The sequence below is a fragment of the Chenopodium album genome, chromosome 2 (assembly GCF_948465745.1).
Source record: "Chenopodium album chromosome 2, dcCheAlbu1.1, whole genome shotgun sequence".
Taxonomy (NCBI): domain Eukaryota; kingdom Viridiplantae; phylum Streptophyta; class Magnoliopsida; order Caryophyllales; family Amaranthaceae; genus Chenopodium; species Chenopodium album.
This window is the reverse complement of record NC_137835.1, coordinates 79,649,858-79,671,253: the sequence shown is the minus strand read 5'-3', so window position 1 is coordinate 79,671,253 and position 21,396 is coordinate 79,649,858. Positions and strand designations below refer to the sequence as shown.

General features: G+C 32.5%; 1 long non-coding RNA gene across 1 annotated transcript; it reads right to left on the bottom strand.

The window, feature by feature from the left end:
* Positions 1-14,916: 14,916 nt before the first annotated feature.
* On the bottom strand, positions 14,917-17,760 carry LOC145589161 (uncharacterized). The gene is made up of 3 exons (XR_014101635.1): positions 17,626-17,760; positions 16,091-17,497; positions 14,917-15,297 (listed from the first exon to the last, which is right to left on the bottom strand). It is a non-coding gene; the product is annotated as an uncharacterized LOC145589161 (long non-coding RNA).
* Between the last annotated feature and the right edge of the window lie 3,636 nt (positions 17,761-21,396).

Genomic DNA, 21,396 nt, shown 5'->3' with positions numbered 1-21,396 from the left:
TATATGTAACATTATAATGATTTTTAATATATGGTATTAATAATTTCAGGGGGCATTTTGTTTACGTAATGATCTTTTAATTTATGCTATCTATTTTTTTTTTTTACTTATTGTTATTATAATATTTCAAGTAAGATTTCTTCAACTCTATGCCTCGATTTGATATCAATAAATTTGATGTCTCCATGTAACGCGAGATGGACAGTCAAATCAATTAGGTGTGCGAATTTCACAATTCTTTTCGTAAATATGTGTCGTATTATTAATAAACAAGGTTTTATGGCTCTAATTAATCATGTATAAATGCTCAAATTAATCGTGTAGAAAATGATAAAATCCTTAGTTTTATCCAATTTAAATGGGTTATTGATGATAATAATAAGGCATTAGTATATGCTCGTATTGGTTTTCTTTTCCTTAAGTATTGTATTATGCTTGGTGTATGTTAGTGGTGTGGGAATACTTTTCCAGATTGATGTTTGTCATACTTGTCGATTGCAATTAGAACGATTTAATTCTTTAATTTAATATTTTCTGCTCAAGCTAGCTAATAGGAGAGTTAATTCATATTTTATTTATTTTTGAGAAGCAGGTTTAGGGAGGTATGGATTGAAAACCTCATTTTTGGTTTAATAGCAATGGATTCTACATTCATATTTAATGGTTGGTTACTTTTAGATCAGGATACCCTATTTTACTCATGTTTTAATTCTTATTAATCAGAAATCAAGCTCTTCGAAGATCCTACTTAAAATGTACTGTGAAAAATAAATATGCTAACTAACATAAAATAAGTATTGTCATTATAATTACGAGTAGGGTTGTGCATGGTGCGGTTTGGATCTCAAACCGCACCAAACCGCAATTCTATACAAACCGCATCAAACCGCACCGTAAAATACGGTTTGGTGCGGTGCGGTTTGCGGTTTTTCCATAATTTTTTTACCTCGCAAATAATGATTATTTGCTAATCTTTTGTTATGAAATTTTTACTTGGAAACTGTACAACTATGCAAATAATTCAATAAAGAAGTAGTGCTTTACTTCAATGTTAATAGTGACCCAGTAACATGCCAAGGCAAACATGGAGCAAAATCATTAAGTAAACCACAACCACTCCATTACAACTCCAAAGCACAAGAAACAGAGAGTAATAAGAAATGAAAACTTTGGTTTTCTTAATAATGACCCACACAATTCAGTACATATAAATACAATATAAGAGTCTTCTTTCCATATAAGAGTCTTTGCATTAAATTGCGGTTTGCGGTGCGGTTTGGTTTGAAATTTTTTTGAAACCGCACCAAACCGCAAAACCGCGGTTTGGTCAAATTTGAAAACCGCACCGTAATTTCTAAACCCCAAACCGCAAAATTGCGGTTTGGTGCGGTCTAGACCGTACTCTGCACAGCCCTAATTACGAGTATAATAACACGGTTGGAAAAATTGTTGGAGTACCAAAAAAAAAATCTAGATTATTAACTCAAATTAAATATAAATCAATAAATTAAAAGCCTGTAAAAATTGAATGTGAAAAATCTAGCAATTCCCTAACCGGAGAAGAGGGGGTTAATCTAAAGCTCGAGTATCTATCAAAATCACATTTATGTAACAAAATGATAACAAAATGATAAGAAACATATTGTCTTGCTTTAGCTTAGTTTCACACAAAAAAGAAAAGAAAAGTACGGAGTAGTTTTTAAAAATAAGTTAGTGAAATTTTAAGTTATACTTATCTTTGTTTATATGACTACGGAGTACATGATATGGTAGTATGGTACACAATGTGAGCTAAAGAAATGAATCGTTAGAAAATATTATAAATTACAATTTAATTATTACGGAGTAATTTTCTGAGATGTATATACTTACTGACTTACATACTTAACTTCAATTTTAAAAAAAAAAAGATCTGATAAAAAAAAAAAAAAAGAAAGAAAGAAAAAAAAACATTTGCGACGGTCAAAAACAATTGCTCCGTATCTAGATAAGTTTTGGTAAAACAACAAATTCTTAAACTTTCCTTAATCCAATTTGATTATGTCATCCATAAGTTTCTTTTAAAAAAAAAAAAACCTTTTCTAAACTTGGCCTAAAAGAAATAAACCGATCAGCTATACTACAACAAACCCTTATAAATACGTAGGGCTAACTTCATCATATCATTCAATTGTTCACAAATAAACTCCCTACAAAAATAGCTTCCAATTAAAGAGCAGTTCATGAATACATACGGATCCATAAATATTAGACGGCTAGACTGTACTAGTATAGTACCCACGTATTGCACGGTGGTGATAAGTAATTTTTCCATATATATATATATATATATATTGTATATTTTAATTTGTTGTTGATATCATTTTAAAATTAATATGGCTTGTTTTTTAAAAAAAATTAATAAAGTTGGTATATAAATATTAAAAAAAAAATAAAAAAACATGTACATAGTCCTATTTAAAATGTTTATTACTTCGTATTATTTATTGTTACATTATAATAATTACTAATCCGTAAAATTTTCTAAAGTGATGGTTACACAAAATATATTTAATGTTTCATCATCTATTGAGCTTATATGTTTAGAATAGAAGCTAAAAATACATATACAAGTATAATAATCTATCTATCTATATAAATAAACTAAAAGAACAACCAATGACATCATATTGTCCACGTGACAGCTTTATAAGAAAAATTTTCCCGCCTAAATAAAAATCTTATATCATTAAATTTTCTTTGGTTTCAAATTAATTTCTCCTCCTCTCTATTTATCTATACTCTTTAATTTATTTATTTTTCTTCTATCACCGAGTATTGGTATCTAATACATCTTTCCCTTATGCTTGATCGAACAAAAATACTTTGATGTATATATTTTTTCTATTTTCCTTTATATATTACAAGTTTAAAATCATTTTTTATTTTCTTAATTAAAATCGTATATTAAAAATCTAACTTTATGTATATGCGTAAATTTTCATATTCGGTTTGTTCTTCTTCAAAATTACTTTTATAAAATTAGCATTTACGACTAATGGTTATGTCTCAATAAATTTTCTGATACGTAAGAATACATAAAATATATACTCTATATTTCAAAGAAATCCGTGCATCGCACGGAACTAATCTAGTTAGCTACCAAAAGAAGTATACAACAATAAGTAAATTTGGAGGGAAACTTTTTAATGAGAGCTTGACACTAAAACAATTTAAGGAATTGATGACATCATCAACACGTTTTATTTTAGTAATATTTAATAGATTATACTACATTAATAACAGCAATTCATGACTCCCGATCCACGAATAACCGATCAAGGCGGCTACAACAATCCATTCAATTATGATTAACGGTTATATTAACCTTATCAAATTTATAAAAAAGATTAATATACTGTGGTGATATATATCTAAACATAGATGCATATGAAATTAACTAATTAATCATGATAGTGTTTGTTGATCCAAACATAACATGCATTGATAACAACGTAGAAAAGATAACTAGTATATGGGTAAAAAAAATAAATAAGTTTATAAATTAATATAAAAAGTACAATTATACGATTAAATGAATCAATAAACTTATCACACAACTTTCTAATTTTTTAATTTTTTTATGACAGCAGTTTTAAACTGAAGTATGTACTTAATTAGTAAATTGATAAAGTTACATCAAAACAAATAATATGCATGTATGTGTACCATATTAATCCACTATACACTCGAAACTCTGCAAATGGAACTAACCTCGACTATATCTCATTCTCAACTAACTAACTAAAAGATAATTTATTTTGGTGTAAAAGAAAAAAAAAATGTTTTAAGAGATAATCTTCACCTTAATCACCCTCATTAACATTATAAATACCCTTCAACCTTCATTCCAAAATATCACTCATCATATCACAGCAAAAGAGAAACAAAAAACCCTAACTCACAATCCAAAAAAAAAAAAAATATGAAGATTACCTTAGTAGCTATTCTCCTTACTCTCTTCCTAGCAAAAACTACATTTGCCCAGACTCAAGCTGCAAACCCGGAATGGGGGTTTGGCCGGTCTGGGTTCGGTTTCCCACATCCTCGATTCCCTTTCCCACACCCTGGCCCCGGGTTTAAGTTCCCATTCCCTGGTGCACCAAGTTCCGGTCTCGGCTTCCCTTCATTTCCATTCCCACATCCTGGTGCACCAAGTTCCGGTCCCGGCTTCCCATCATTTCCATTCCCACACCCTGGCCCCGGATTTAAGTTCCCATTCCCTGGTGCACCAAGTTCCGGTCCTGGCTTCCCTTTCCCACACCCTAAGTTCCCAATCTTTCCGTTCCCTGGTGCACCAAGTTCCGGTCCCGGATCACCACCCGCCGATGATGAGGCTGCCTTGAAGGATCTTCAACAATTATTTAAGAATCACAAGATTTCTTTTAGTGCAGAATTTTGCTCAGGCCTTGAGAAAATTGAGAATGCTCTTATTCAAGGTCTTGTTAAGGCAGAGTGCATTAGTGGTAGTCGTACTTCATCATCTCATGCTCATGCTAATTAAGTATGGATTAGTCGTAATTATCTTATCTAGCTCTAGGATTTTTAGAACATATTAGTGATATTTTAAATAAATTATGATGTTAATTAATATTAATAGTACTCTATCTACTTGTCTACTACTACTCGTGGTACTTTATTAATTAGTAAGTTTGAAGTAGCTACCCAATAGGCGGGTACGTAGTTTTAAAGGTTGCATATTATTAGGAGCGAGCTACATATATAGAATTATATTATAAAAATGATTTATGTACTCATAATTTATGGTGTTATATACGTGGTGATAATAAAAGTTATAAAAGGTTAGTTATTTCTTATTAGTATATCACATACCTTTGATGTTTGATTTATTTTGCGTGTCTTTGAAAAATTGTGTTACCGAATTGTTAATACCGCATCAAATCTACATATACAATGATCTGTGACTTTAATAATTAAAATCTTTGATAAGATTCATTAACATTTACTATTTTATTTCAAAAAAAAAAAAAAAACATTTACTATTTAAAATGGTTAAAGTTTATTGTCACTAATTCCAAGTTGTTCTTTAATTGAATTAGCAAAAAGCCAAACAACCTTGCTTGCTTGACCATAATCACCTAATTATCTAAAAATAAAAAATAAAAAATAATCAGCCATTCCAATTATTTTGTTAATTAGTTGAGTGATAAATGGAATTTGTTATACATCAAAATCTTTATGTTTCTTCCCTAGTGCCCAAAAAAAAAAAACCTTGTATTGTGATCCACTTTAGCTCGCACACTTATTTGGGTAGATTATATTAATCATGAATTCATGATTAACCAATGCCTAACTTTTAATACAAAAGCTATTGTATGTTGTATTTTTAAGTAGAAGTATATCAACTACAAAATTAAAGCATATATATGCGGATACATATGAGATCATATTTATAAATAGGAAAAAGTAAATACAAAGATCATTGTAAAATAATGATTTGACTTGTATATTGACTACCAAAGTATGCAAACGAATTTTAGTATAAAAAATATACATCTTTAGCTTATAAAAAAAATATAAGCACGTAAAATTAAGAGCCTATTCGTCTTTACCTGATTGGAGCTGAACACAACTGTGAATTGATTAACCTGATTGGAGCTGAACACAACTGTGAATTGATTAGAGCTGAACTGAGCTGAAATTAAGAGAATAAAATTAAAAAAACTGCGTCCATTAATTACTTGAACGGTGAATGTTTTGTAGAATAGTCGGTTGGACACTTCCCAAGACACATACTCCATATCATTGAGTTTGATTTCAGATTTTCAGAAAAGGGGGTTGCTTGGTATGTGTGATGTTTTTCAGCATCTTCATAAAATCATAGCTAGTGCCTAGTGGCATCACTTGCAATAGAATTATAGCATGTAAGTTCCCATTAAACCTTTGTATAAATGACGATTTAACATTTATATTATACTAAAAAAAAACACTAAATTGAGCTTAAATATTAGGGAGCCACTCCAACTAGTCCTCCAAATTTGGTAATAGCTTCAAATATACTGATGAATGAAATAGTCCGCTCAAATTTATACTTAATTCAACTCGTTTATAAGTTAGGATCATGATCAATCGACCTTTGAATGTATGACTGTTATTACTTATATAAGGAACTATGAGTTCGTAGGAAATATATTACTCAAAGGTAACGCCTACATGGCTCCATTCATGATGCACACTTTAATTTTACAAGAAAAACAACTCTAATACAACGCTTTAATAGAAACTAGCTAGAAAAACAACTCATTCAGACCAGAATATATAAGATTAAACAAATTGCATGCTAGTACATGGAGCTAGATAGATTGATAGATAGTCGTACTCCCTAACTTCATCGGTCCGATTTAACTACTTGTTACATTAGTTAGTTTGAACGGTAGTTCAAACGCGACTATTAATTTGAGATGGAGAGAGTACTTAAGTCATCATAGTCGATGACGGAATCCTAACGAGGACAGCAAAGGCATCTCCTGCGAAAACCATGGCAAATTCCTGCTCTCATTCCCTCCGACCTGCAAATGGCATCACAGTTGGAATCACTTGCGCATAGCCCTTTTTTCGTTGTACTTGGAACTTTGCATTTCTTTCCAATTCCCAAGAATCCTTCTGCCACTCTTGGCCCCACACCCTCTACAAATCACATTTTTATTAGCCACAAAATTGGAGGAAATTATTGAAATTAAAATAATTCAAGCTAACTAAAATTAATACTTCGTGACATTATATTATATTTTACTCCTTCCGTCCCTTATTTAATGGCGTATTTGTAGATTTCTTTATAAAATAATGATCGAGACTATAAATATGTATGTGAGATTAGAACGAGATAAAAAGATAGAAAAGATGTGAAATTAATTATTAAATAGAAGGAGGAAGAAGGTTTTGAAAATGATGACAAAAGTACGTAAAATAAAATGATCAAAGAGAGGGTAATTTTATCAAAAAATACTCTTTCAAGTAGAAATAGGCTATTAATTTTGACTACCTAAAAATGAAATACAAACCACTAAATAAGGGATGAAGGGAGTATAATTTATCCTACAAATACACATTTTATGCAATGCATACAAAAGTTAACATAGAATATGCTTGTAGCATTATAACATTACATAACAAAATTAATAAGGGGAGAAATGGAAGCTATACCTAAGGTCAAGGCAAGCAAGAAGATAAGAACAAAGGCTGCAAATGGCTTCATTATTGACTTCCCTTGAAATTTTAGCAAAAGAGAGTTTTATTTGATTTAGAAAATAGCTTAAGAGTATTAGTTTGGTTATGAAGTAAACATAAAACTATAGGTCTACTTTTATATGAGTAGGAATCCTTGACAAATGTAACATTGGTACTCTCCATGTGTGCAACAAGTTACACGTAACATACCATGACATGATATTTTGACACGTCTTTTTTTCCATTTTTTTATTTTGGGAGGTGGCTTTGCATAGAAATAGATCATACTGCCAATCGGTCATGCCTTATTATACAATTTTTTTTTTATGCAAATGAGGATGCCTAATTATACAGTACAAGTATATGTGTTTAAAATATGTACGGAGTACAATGTATAATTTAAACAATATATGATTGTTTTCTATTTGCAAAATATAGCATTTGAAATAAATTTACTAATCTAAGGGCCTGTTCTGACTGAACTGAACTTATTAAAGTTGAAATGAAATGAATATTTTATAAGAGAAAGAAATTAGGAGCTGAACTGAACTGAACTTATTAGAGCAGCTGAACTGAATTGAATTGAAACTAAAAATAATCGCATCAGAACAGACCCTAATTGTTAGAGGTAATGATGGCAATTCATTCTGGGTCCGACTATATTCCACCATGATCCGAGGAAAAATGTCCACTTCGAGTTCGTGAAAAAAGTAATTCGAGTCTGACTCTATTAAAATAATTCGACTCCGAGTAAGAGGAGGGTCAGAAACGAATCCTACAAAAAAAATTTGAATCCGACAAATGTCCAAGTCCAACGGATTATCCGACTCCGACTCTAATGGATAGTGGATTTGGGTGTGGATCGTGGTGGTGATGGCCGGATCCGAGTCCAACGAATTATCTGACTCCGACTCTAATGGATCGTGGATTTGGGTGTGGATCGTGGTGGTAGTGGCCAACTGTGGGTTGCAAAGCCTCAATGTCGATTGAATCGGAGTCGTACGCCGGATATTGAAGTCGGATTGGAGTTCAATGTCGGAGTCGGAGTCAGATTTAGCCTCCGACTTCCTATAGGATTGGAGTCAGTTTTAGCATAATCCGCTCCGAGTCCGACTCATTGTCATCCCTAGTTAGAGAACCAATTCAACCAAAAGACTGTATTGCGCAAATTTTTAGCTGGACTCGAGACCAGCCATAGCTGACTGATCCTGCAAAAAAAAAAAAAAAATAAAAAAAAATAAACATTTAGTAATTGAACATTGCAATATATAAAAGGAAAATTTGTCAAAAATAACACCACCTTTGGGCGGTCTTCCAAGAATAGAACGACCTTTGGATTATTCCAAAATAACACCGCCTTTGATTCATATCTTCCGTAAATAGAACGTGACCTGTTAGTAACCTGTTTAATAGGTTACCTATGACACGTGTCAAACTGTCAGTGGTCATTTTTTTTTTTTAAAAAAACATTAAATCTAAAAAAAAAAACCTTAAAAATAAAAATATAAAACCTTAATTAAAACCCCTACCCAACCCCACCGGCCCAACCACCATCCTCCTCCACTACCCAGTCTCCCTACCCCTGCCGACGTCATCTCACCCCTTCCCCGCCATTGTTAGGCCTCCCCCTGACCCCTTTCTCGGCGTCCTACTAGCACCCCTTTTCGTTCACTCAAGCTTTCTCTTTGGGCGGAGGTTAGTGTTTGATTTGGTTTCGAGAGTAGCTGGGCGCACCGTTTCACGGTGATAGGGATGAAGGGCGGTGATTTCACGGCGGATTCGAAGGTGATGGGTGTGAATTTGTTGGTTTCCGAGGAGTTCGTGGTGGATGTGGAGGTTCGTGGGCCGGGAGCTGAAATCGGGATCAAGGAAGGGAGCTTTCAGGTGGGATGGTCTAGTGAGGGGTGGTGGTTCCTGATGAAGGAGACCGCTGGCGAGTGGCGACGAAATGGGAAATGGGTTTGGTTGGGCGACTGCTGGTACGGTGGGAAGATGAGGTTTTTCGGGGGGGAGGGGGGTTTTAGGGTGGGAGAAGGTGGTTGAGGGGAGGGGATGGTTAGGACGGGGTACCGCCGGCGTCGGGTAAGTAACTCTGGCCGCCGGCGGTCGTGGTGGGGTGGCTTTCGGTGAGGGTGGTTTTTTTTTTTATTTCAGTTAGTTTATTTTAGTTTTAATTTTTTTAAAAAAAATTGAAGTTTTGTTTTTTAAAATCATTATAGTTAAAAAAATGTTAAAATAAATTACTATTTCTAACCAATCACACATGGACACATGTCAAATATAACCTGTGAAACAGGTTACAGGTTTTTTGTTCTATTTTTGGCGGATGTGCATCAAAGATGGTGTTATTTTGGAATAATCCAAAGGTCGTTCTATTCTTGGAAGACTGCCCAAAGGTGGTGTTATTTTTGACAAATTTTCCTATATAAAATTGAACATTTATAATTGATGTGTCTATTTTATATAGTATTTTACCCCCGTCCCTTGGTCATAATTAGTAGTGTTTTTGGCTCTTTAGAGCCACTTTTATTACTAATTGGTGTTTTCTAGTGTTTTCGTAGATTTGGTTGACTTTTGCAGGGATTCGCACTTTTGGAGCATTTCCCGAGATATTATGGAGCTATTACGAGCATTGGAGAAGCACGACTAGTTTCTATAGCCCAGGGCCGGTTAGAGTCATCGAACCGGTGATTAAGGGCTCGGTATATGTGATACCGGGGCATTTGGACCGAGTATTTAAGACCCGAAGAGGAAATCCAGATTGGCCCGAAGAATTGGAGCCCAATCGAAGTCCAAATAGTATCCCAAGAGTGCCGCCCGGCCAAAGAGGCTGGCGCCCGGAGGCGCGCCCGGCCGGGCGAGGGAAGCAAGGATGGCGCCCGAAGTCGCGCCCGGCCGGCGCGCGAGATTCATACTTGAGAGGAAAAAGGCGCGCCCAATCGGGCGGTGCCTCGCTTGATCGGGCGCGTGTTATTATTAAGAGACGATTAACGTCGTTTAAGTTTGTTTTAGTTTAGGATTCTTACTTAGTATAAATACTTTTCCGTTAAGTGAGTTTAGTATCTTCTTTTTACTCTTTCTTAATTCTTTCTTAGATTTTCTCTCTCTACTTAGCTTTTAGATTAGTTTCTCTCTCATATACTTTGTTCTTAACTCTATTCTTAATTCCAGATTTCTTTGGTAACAATTTCTCTTCCCTTAATCTTAGTTATTTATTTTATTCCTTTGATTATGTCTTGTTATTGCTTTGATTAGTTTAGTTTTAATTATGTGTGAATAGTTTTATTTCTAGGGTTTGTGGGGATCCATAAATAATATGAAGGGGTAATTTAATGTTGTTAATTGTCAATGCTAGATTAGTTTCCTATTGATTGATTTAATGCTCTGTGACTAGATTTGCGCAGATCTTTTATGCATGAGTTTAACAATATTGATTCGAGATTCGAAAGATGAGAATTAATGTTTAGGTCTAGTTTCAATAGGCAGGTTAATTTATAAATGGTTAAGTCGAGATTCGAGATATGAGATTTAATACCGGTAAATTAATTGTGTAATTGTAATACGTAGCGAAAACCCTTTATGATCTGATTAATGTATGCATTGATGATTGATTATTATGTTTTACCCTGCAATATTATTTATTGGTGAACCTATGCCCTAGGCCTTTTATTCATTGTTTCTCCTCCTACTTTTATTCTTTCCCACTTTTACTCTTAGTAGTTTAGTTTCCTTCGATTATTATATTTTGGTTACTTTATAATCTAGATTATATTAATTAATTAGGAATAGAAAGACTCGTTTCTCTGTAGATTCGACCCTACTTCCCTATCTACATTAGTTAGAGGATTTAAGAATTAAATTTGATTAGGTGATACGACTTTAGCCTGTCAATAATATAAAAGTAAAATGAAGAGCTCTTTTAGTAGGGTGGGCGGTGGTCGTGGGCACTAGGCAGAAGTGGGGTTGCTGGGGTGGTTTTGGGTTGGGAATTAGTTTTTTTTATTATTATTTTTATTTGAGTTCGAAGGGATTTCCGATGGAAAAGCCATCGAAAAGCTCCGATGTCTTGGCCGACCATAGGAACTTTCCGACGATTTTCCATCGGAAATCTACGATGGTTTCAGCCATCGGAGGTCTCCGATGGCCTTTGAAAACTGTTGGAAATAACCTATCCAATGGTTTTTCCATTAGAAAAATGGACCATTTCCGACGAAGGAATTTTCGATGACACATTTTCGATGGAAAACCGTCAATAATGTTATTTACGACGGTTTTTGGGTGATTTAGGATTTTTTCTAGTTGTGGACTATGTAACTGGATTTTTTTTTTTTTTTTTGGTATATCTAATATTATGTAATTGAACATTTCAGTTGTAAATGAAAATAAACATATAGTGTTGTTGTTTATTCATCAACAATTTTTTAAGCTTCAAATGAATGCCTGATTTGTTCAATTCTCTTGAATGAATATCTTGCAATTTGCTGAATTATATAATTTAATACCAGTTAAATAAATCAACAATACGCTTTTTTTTTTTTCTTTTTTTTTTTTTTTTTTTTTAATAATGAACAAAATGATAATGTTAGTTGAACATCTTTTACTATAAAAACGAACATTTTATACAACTGAACAAACACAAAATTTGTATTAATTAAAAGAGAAAAGGAATATTTTTATTTTATAAGAATGAACATCATATTGCATGAAAATGAACATTTATTTTATATGAATGAACATCATATTGCATGAAAATGAACATTTATTTTATATGAATGAACATTATACTATATGAAAATGAACATTTATTTTATAAGAATGAACATCATACTGCATGAAAATGAACATTTAATTATTGAGAAATACAAAATTATGGTAAAATATATTCAGTTAGAAAATGTTCATTTCTCAACAAAGGACAAGCCAGAGTTGGTTGGTCTCGAGTCCAGCTATTATCTGCTGATTGAATTGGTGGTTAAAAGTCTAATATCAGTTTATATTATCTATCATACACCCTCATATGAGAGCTCTTTGGGTTTAAAATTTAGATGCATCATGAACCCTTATTCACATACCCTGGGTGAAATATTTCACTTGAAAGAGGGTGGATGAGATTTGAACTCCTAAGTCCTGGCTATGGTTAAAGCCTAGAATCAGTTAATAATATACTTTATATATCACTAATTAATTCCATTTCTATTTTACATTTCTAATTATAGAGATTCAAAACAAAAAAGATAAATCATACGGAGAATTTATAAATAACTTATGGGGTTGTTTGGCAATCGGCGGTTGGCTATTGGTTGTTGGCTTGTTTCCTTGGCTTGTTGAACTAGCTGGAAGTGTTAACTGTATGAGTTGACCTTTTAAGTTATTGTTTAAACCGGCTGTTTTCAAAAGTGTTTAATTTGGTAAAATTATTAATGGTTGTTAGCTGTTTATTAGTGATAAAGTGGGCCAACAAGCCAATAGAAAAAGCTACTCGTATTAGCTTTTGGCTTTTGGCGGAAAAGCTAGCTTAAAAGCCAACAAAAAGCCAACTACCAAACATATTTTTTGGCTGTTTGACCAAACTTAAAAGCCAAAAGCAGGACAAAAAGCCAATTGCCAAACACCCTATATGTTACATTGCGTGTGTTTCTTATTAGCTTATTATTTAGGTTAACTCCACTATAAAGAATACACTAGTATATGATTTGACTCGTTTACATCGTTATAATTATTGACATGTAAAGTAAAAGTCAATTTGTTTTGGTCAAAAACACATTTGGATACTGAGAAACTAATAGGGTTGTAGATTATATTGCCTTTACGACAAAAAACAAACAAATAGACCCCTTCATAGACCGGTCAAAAAAAAGAAAAAAAATAGACCCCTTCATAGACAATTAATTTTCCTATTTTGTTAATTTATGCGGATCTGTTAGGGCCTATATTTAGTGCGTAGATTATATAGTTAACGGGCCTAATTCATGAGCCCTAATCTCTTGTATATATACACTACTCATACTCTAATACAATCTACGGAAATTATTTCGTGGCATGGTATCTATGCCAATCAAACTGTAAATCCCTAAATTTCTAAATCCTATATTCTAAATCTCTATACTCAATTTAATATTTTTTTTTACAATCTGAATCGAATTTCAAGCTCGATTATTTTGCTTCGAATTTGGAAACTAATTTCTTGTTCGAATTATATTTTTTGGTATCGGATTTCTGGTTCGAAGGGCTCCTTCCCCTTCTTCCCATTCCAATTTGTATTTTTTATTGAGTTAGTACTTCGTATTAAATAGAAGATGTATTTAATTGTAATCTTGTACATTTTTATTTCTAAGTAGAAGACATATTTAATTGTAATCTATATCTATACCTAATATTTAAAAAACAAACCATCATGCCCATCATGCCACATGTACACTTTATTTTTCACCAATGCAATGCCATATGTCACCTCATTTAACATTTTATTTAATTAATCCCCCTTCTCATTTTTTTTTAAAAAAAACTAGCTTTAATTCAATACGACATGTATGAATGTTGTTTGGTTCACTTTCCCTCAACTTAATATCTTCTACAATTACATTTAATTTTCACCCCTTTAATTTGTCTCCTTTATAAACTATTTAATTTTAATATTGTATACATATAAATAATCCGTGCATTGCACGGGACAAAATGCAAGTTTAAAAAATAAATAGAAATCAGTAATAGCACGTGCCTCGTGTGCTTACAGGGCTAGCTAGTTAGTAAAAAAAATCATAACTATTGATCATTGATAAACATAGTATTTATTGAGATAAATCAATTAATAAAATGCAATATGACTATGTTATGTTGTATATATCAAAAGTAATTTAGAAAATTTTTTTGTCTTCTGAATAGTAGCAAGATTGCAAATAAAATGACAAATTAATTAAAGAAAAAACAGAGAAAATAATGAGGTCTTGAAGTTCAAATCTGCTGCTTTTATTTATATATTTATATTGCCCTTGCGACTCATTCGAAAAGAAAAAAAATTATGTTTGTATTTTTTTTTTAGGGAAAGAATTATGTTTGTATAGATATCCATAGTCATTTTTACGGTAACAAAGTATACTAGTACAAACAAGGGCGGAGCCAAGGGGAGGCCAAGGCCCCTCTTAATTGTCATTAATTTACGGTAACAAAGTATACTAGTTCATAGTAGGGATATTGATGGTTGTAATAATTCCGATTTGTCTTCAATTCTTTCCACACATTAAGAATTCCCCTTTTGAGAATGACGACTTTCTAATGTATATTTCTTCTTACCTTTTCAATAAAAAAAATTAAATAACAAAATAAAAATAAAAATAGAAATATACTAGTACAAAATTAGCTTTTTATAGCCATTTTGTTGATTATGCTACAAAAGATATGAAAATCTACATAGGTCACACAAGTTCATATCCATGCAATGACAGGTTCATATCCATGCTAGTACACAAGTTCATATTAGCTTATTACATGAAAACGCTATAATAAGCATAATTAATGATGAATTGATGGGTATGAGGTTATTCAAAGTACTTCCATGTTGAGGTTATTCAAAGAGAATTATGTTGACAAACTTAATAATATAAGCTGGTCACTTAAAATCACAAAGACAAGATCGAATACCTAATGCCAAGACAAGAATACAAACAAGAACAAAGGTTGCAAAGGGCTTCATTGACTTGAATTTCGAGCTTTATTTAGATTGAATTGATTTAAGATAATTACATAGAAAAGATACTGTTTTGGTTGTGAAACATACATAAAGTTGCAATGCTAGTACATGGTTGCAATGCTAGTACATGGAGCTAGCTAGATAGATAGTCGTACTATTAATTTCGGACGGAGAGAGTACTTAGTCGTCAGTCGTCGAACCCTAACGACGACAACAAAGGCAGCTTCTGCGAAGGCCATGGCAATCTCCTGATTTCATTCCCTCCGATTTGCAAACGGCGTTACAGTCGGAGTCAGTTGCGCATGGCCCTTTGTACCTTACACTTGGAACACTGCATTTCTTTCTAAACAAGAATCCTTCTGCCATTCTTGGACCCACCCCCTCTACAAATCACATACCATGTATTAACCAAATAATAAGAGGAAAAATTTAAAAATCAATATACTACCTCCGTTACATGCATATTATGTGCAACGATTAGACATTTTTCCTCTCTACTTTATGTCAAATCGTTGCAAATAATATGTAACGGAGGTAGTATTATCACAGAAATTCATCAAAACTATTTAATGGGAAAAAAATAAATAAACCTAACTAGTTTTTGCCCTCATAATTATAAAACTTGTAATATTAAAAGTCAATTAAAATGAAGTTACTTCAAATGAAATGATTTATGTAATTATTATTATTATTTTTTTTTTTTTGGTGTGAAATTTGAATTGATTTAATGTCTACTCTTGGAACAATTTTTAACAAATAATTTTTTTTAAGGAAATAAAAAAGTTTTTAACGGGAAATTTTTTATTGTAAATACGACATGTGTACTATAGAATAACTTCAGAAATTACTTTGGTATATAGTATGGATACTTAAAGAGGTAGTAAAAATTACAATTACAACAATTAATAGTGAATCAGACATCAGCCAAAGTGATTTAAGCTAATTAGAATTAATACTTGGTGACACATTATGATCAATTCCTCAATTTAATATTGAAAATATTGCAACTCGGGTATAGAAGATTACAGTTTTGAGAAAAGACGAGCCTAATCTTTATACAATGTATGCAAGCTCGGCCCGACTAGTAATGTTGTGCAATAAATTTAACATAGACCATGCGTGTAGCATTATAACATTGCATAACAAAACTAATAAGGGGAGAAATAGAAGCTATACCTAATGTCAAGGCAAGCAAGAAAATAAGAAAAAAGGCTGCAATTGGCTTCATTCCTTGAAAACTTAGCTTTCCAACTCTAGCAAAAGAGGGTTTAATTTGATTAAGAGTATTAATTGATTGGTTAATTATGAAGTAAACACAAAACTATATTGGTTACTTTTATATGAGTAGAAATCTTTGACAGATGTAACATTGATACTCTCTATGTGTGTAACAAGCTACACGTAACATGCCATTACATGATATCTTGACACGTTTTTTTTTCAATTTACTTTCGGGAAGGTCGCTTTGCACAGGGATAGAGCATGCGTCAATCACTGATCATGTCTATTTATACATGTATATGCTTAAGTTAGGTACACTCCTCCTGTGAGAGGGGCACTTCAGTATATTACTGGGTAAAAAAAGTGATTAAGATTATGTCTTGATTTACTGAATTGAGCTGAGCTGAACCGAACTAAGTGAACTAAAGTGATTGAAGCTGATTTGAACTGAACTAAAGTGATTGGAGCTGAACTGAACTAAAATAAACTGAAAAGAACATGCCCTAAAGTTAAGTATAAATTTATAATCTAAACAAGTTATTATTGTTTTCTGTATCGTGACCTTGATTTGGCTTGTTAACACTTCTACATGAAGTAAAGTTAATTTTACATACATATTGCTTTTGTATCAGTTTAGCTGTGAGATTGTCTCAATACATTCTCTCAAATCTCAATATCTTAGATTGAATACATGACATTTATATGCATGATTTAACCTAAAAATTTCCAAACCCCGCCCTTCTATCGCAATTTAAATCAATCACTTTCTTTTTTTATATCTCAAAACAGTATGAACATTTCCTTATTTGACGAGGTCCAATTAGTTTATTTCTTATTTCATTCTCCATAATCCATATGTAGCTCTCATGAAGTATGTTGCATGGATCCTCTATCACCTAATCAGGCCCGTTCCTAGCTTATTGGTGGCCTATGGGCGAAATGAAAATTTGGGGCCCTTATTATCGAGTGAAGTAAAAAAATGAAAAATAAATTTTGTTTTTTAAATGACTAAAAAAAAAAAAAAATTGCAAACTTACAGTAAAGGAAAAAAAAACAGTAAACTTAAAATTTATTAATCATCATACAAAACATTGTCTACGAGCATTTCTAGATGCAAAATCACCAATAATAGTGTCGACATCAATATGCTCTAACATATTTTTCTCAATACATAAAATGGCTAGACCGTTAAGTCTTTCTTGTGACATAGTATTCTACAAAAATATAAAATAACAATTTTAACAAGAATTAAAGAACAATAGAACCTGATTTGTGTGTTCTTATATTGCAAAATCAAAAAGGCTGCCTCAAATTTGAACAATTGAAGTCCAAGGTTCCGACTCCAAATCCGCAAGCAATGAACTACAATAAAACAATTCCCACAAAAGAATTGATTTAAATTTTACCCAAGACCAAAAAAAAAATTTGCAATTATAAATTACTGTACAAAATCTTAAATTCAAAAATTAAAAACAAAAAATTGACATTACCTAAAGGACTTAGATTTTTCGAGCATAGCAAAATCGATCTCCAAATTTCCGATATTCGTCCACCGTAATACCCATTACAAGTGTTTAAATCAAAACAAAGAGTAAGAAAATAAATCAGAAAATTGAATTGAGATGTAGAATAATTGGATGGGGGATTATTTATAGGTGAATAATGTGAGGCGAATTCCATTGAAAATCAAGGAAGAAGACCGTTTGATTATTGAATTAGAGTTGTTTTTGGAGATTAATGTGGTTGAAAATTACAAAAAAAAAAAAAAAAAAAAAAAAAAAAAAAAAAAAAAAAAAAAACGGGAAGAAGATCAATTGGATTTGGCTGAAAAGAGATTATTTAGGAAGGGGAGTTGGAAAATTGCAATTAAAATATTTTTGGGAAACTAATTAGGAATGAATATAGGAATTGGAAGTTGAGAACTTGAGATTTGGGAATTGGGAATATGAACTGATGAACATGATATGGAAAACTGGAGAAAAGCATGCGTAGGTAGTATCATTAATTAAGATTTTTTTTTTTTTTTTTTTTTTTTTTTATAAATCTGGCTTTAATGTAAATTTGGGCCTTCTTCAGTTGGGCCCCGGGCGATGGCACCTATTGCCCTGCCTTAGGGACGGGCCTGCACCTAATTAAGTAGCTAGAGACAATTTTCTACCGTGTTGGAACTAAAATGAGATGAATATAACAAAAAATATACGAAGAATAAATTATCAATTAACCATCTTTTATTCACTCATTGTAATTAAAATGTAACAAGATTATAGAACTAAGAAGGCAAGCCTGATTTTAGTGACACAGTTAAGCCCAAAACATAGGACTTTGGGAGGCTCTTGGTTGATCTGATCCGATCATATAGACTGATCGAAGTAATAGTGGTCCAATTCATTAGGAGTACAAGTTTACAGCTGAGCGTTAAGGGACTTTCAATTGTCCAAGTGAAGGAGTGGGACTGCGGACTGTCACTCTCACAACAATAGTTAAGTTACCTCCCAAAACTCCAAAATTGTTTATCACGAGTAGCAAAAAAAAAAAAAAAAAAAAAACAATTTAACATCTTTCTAAATAAAGAATGGTTGTTAAATTTGTTGAATGCTAGTAGAAATGTCTATTACTTCTGAGTAGGAATGGCAACAAGTTAGATTCAGATCGGATTATAAATAGTATAACTCTGACCCTATAATATGACAAAGTTTTAATTTTAATTCGACTATTTTTTACAATCAAATTTCGATTCAACTTACAAACTTAACTTCTGACCTTGATTAGATTCAACTTTCAATTATTTTTTGGCCCAATTTGTTTCAATTTAATTATTATTATTTGAAAAAAAAACAATAATTTGTTATTACTATGTACAAAAATTATTTGGCAATGTTATAAACTTACCTCTAAATACACTTTAGCCAAATACATGATTATCATCAAACTATCAAAGTTCCATAAAACCATAAGTCTATAATACGTCGGAGTAAATCAAGGACATGGATTAAAAATTGAACAAACTAATGGGCTTGTGTATGAGCCTACTTCTTCTGACCAAGTGAAGCCCAAATTGATTGTTTTGTAAGCGTGGAAGCTCTTGAAGTCATAGTGGATACTGGATAGGGGGTTAGGGGTAGTAAATAGGTTGCAAAATCTTTTTGGATCCTTTCTAATTCTAGGAGATCGCTTCTAATGTTTTAGAACCTATAACAGGTCCAGGTATGGTATTGCGTATTTGTGTTATGGACCGTGTGGTCCAAAGATTTCAGACTTGGCTCCTACCCATAGAGCATGCCCACCAAGCTTTACCAAGCACCGCTTGGTGGAGTTGGTGGGGAAGTCCCTTTGTGAGCTTGAGATCACGAGTTCGAGCCTCACTAGCTACAAAATGCTTGGGAGTAAGAGGATCCCCTTACGTTCCCCCTACTCTCAAGCGATGACCTGCGAAGCTATATTGGCTAAGCTTGTGAGAGGTGTCGGCTCAGTATGGTCTTTCATCTTAACTTTAAAAATATATACTAATAACAATAAAGGCTATATATACCCCACCTTAAGGAGGTGTTTGATTAAAACAATGGAAACATAATGGAAAGGACGCAAATAAGAGGGGAGAAAAAAATCATATAACTATTACCTTTTCATTTATTTGATTTAGCTAAGAAAAAAAATCATTTTATGTTTCAGGAAGGTAGGAGTATTTGTTACTTTAGGTTTTAGAGCGGTAACAAATGGGTGGAATAATGAATCACCCATTGGACCACGAGCATAGGGCCTCCTCCACCTACCCCCCATGACTCCGCTCTGTTAATGGGCCAAGCCCTTTGGAAGTTGGGGGGAAGGGGTGGTAAGGGAATCATCTACCCTAATGTGTATTTAGTAGGATTTGATCGCATAACCTCATGATTGTGAGATACGGATATCAATTTCTCACTAAACCAAGTCTTCATTACTTGGTTATTTGTGTGCTATATACATTGATACATCATACATTAAGATAATTGTTCGTCTTTATACTAGATCCATCTCTATTATTTTTTTATGAGCCCACCATAAACAACTACTTACGGGGTATATATTATTCACACATTTTAAGGATAGCTTTCTCAATTTAATGAGTGTTAGGTGTCCCTAACATGCTTGTCATTATTCATAGTAATTCAAAGAAAATGATATGACATTGAATTAGAAATCATGTAATATCCATCTATAATTTACACTTGTGTAGTTGTGTTCATTTTAACTCCTCCATCAACCAGGTACCATCACCATATCATTCACATATATGACCTAGTTCACACGGAGTGATATTTTTAAATTGATCTGATCATTCGAGAAAATTATTAATCTTACAAAAATTCCGATCCATCAATCTTAATCATCCAAAAAAAACCATTTTTTTTAAAAAATAAAATTCTCGTACGATTGATAAACATGTTTAACATACGATTATGACACTACCACTTTAACCACAACAAACGTACAATTTTATTGCACATACTAGTAGTCCCAATACAACATGCGACAAACAAATTATTTTTCGCAACAATTAAACATACAATTAACAATTTTCGAATTTTTTTTTAATCCGACCCCATACATTGAGGATACATAATTAAGGAGCACGAAAATAATCAATAGTTAGAGGGTAATTAAGCGCAGGGCTTAGTGCAAAAGCATCTTCTACGAAGGCCTTTACAATCACCACCAGAAAATCCTTCAGTTTGACAGACATTTTCGCAGTTCCTTTTACTTATACATGCTCCTTTGAACTTATGGCTTGCTGTTTCACATGTTCTTGCTTCTGCTACTCTTGGTCCCATCTCTAAATAAACACACAAATCTTTAATTAGCCTTTTTTTTCAAAAAAATAAAAATAAAATAAAGATAAGACACTCGATCCGAGGTAGCAAATTAAATACGTTAGTTTTCTCTCAAGATTGTACCCTGGCCAAGTTTAATCTTAAATTAGTTATGAACAATTTTTAAATTACCTTATCTAAGTAATATAATGAGCTACATTTTTAATTTGTGAGCACGTACTATAGATATGAGAATTATAATTCATAAACTTAAATTAGTGCGAAGTTATTGACACATTATATCAACACATACAAATAAGTTACTAAACATTTTATAACGTGTCCAACTGGCCATAGATCGGGATTAACTAGGATTTTCTCGTTTGAACTACCAACGTTAATGCTAGTAGTGTTTTGCATTATGTGTACTTATAAACCAAACGACATACTCAGTAACATTCCAATATATTACTCCTC